Below are 611 nucleotides of genomic sequence, written 5' to 3' on the forward strand. Positions count from 1 at the left end.
TATATATAAAGAAATATAAAAAATTTTGGTTTTTTCTCTTCTGCTGCTGGTTTCTCTTTGCTGCTCAGCGCCATGCAATTCAGACAAATACTTATGATGGGCGTGATCCTGCTGCTGCTGCTGCTGCTGCTGCTGCTGCAGTTCTTTGTGCTGCTGCTGCTGCGGCTGCTGCTGCTGTTGCACGTGTTGGTGCTACAGGAGCTGCTGCAGTTGTTATTTTGTTGCAGCAGCAGCGGCAGCAACAGCAGCAGCAGCAACAGCAGCAGCAGCAACAGCAGCAGCAGCAGCAACAGCAACAGCAACAGCAGCAGTGGGATTCAAATAGTATTTAATAATAAATGATAAAGAACCCCAAACAAACAAAATAAATATAAACTGGGGGGCCCCCTGCATGCGTTGGTTGCCCCCTATGTCGCAGCGCAGCAGATGCAGGGGGGCCCCTGCAGCTGACCAGAAAGTATGCTCGGCCTCTCGCAGCCGAGAGGCCCTGCAACTCCCACCATGCATGCATGCATGCATGCATGCATGCACGCATGCATGCATGCAGGCACGCATGCATGCAGGCAGGCAGGCACACGTGCATGCATGCAGGCACACATGTATGCATGCAT

The sequence above is a fragment of the Eimeria mitis genome, genomic scaffold (genome assembly GCF_000499745.2).
Source record: "Eimeria mitis Houghton genomic scaffold, Emh_scaff1439, whole genome shotgun sequence".
Classification (NCBI taxonomy): Eukaryota; Apicomplexa; class Conoidasida; order Eucoccidiorida; family Eimeriidae; genus Eimeria; species Eimeria mitis.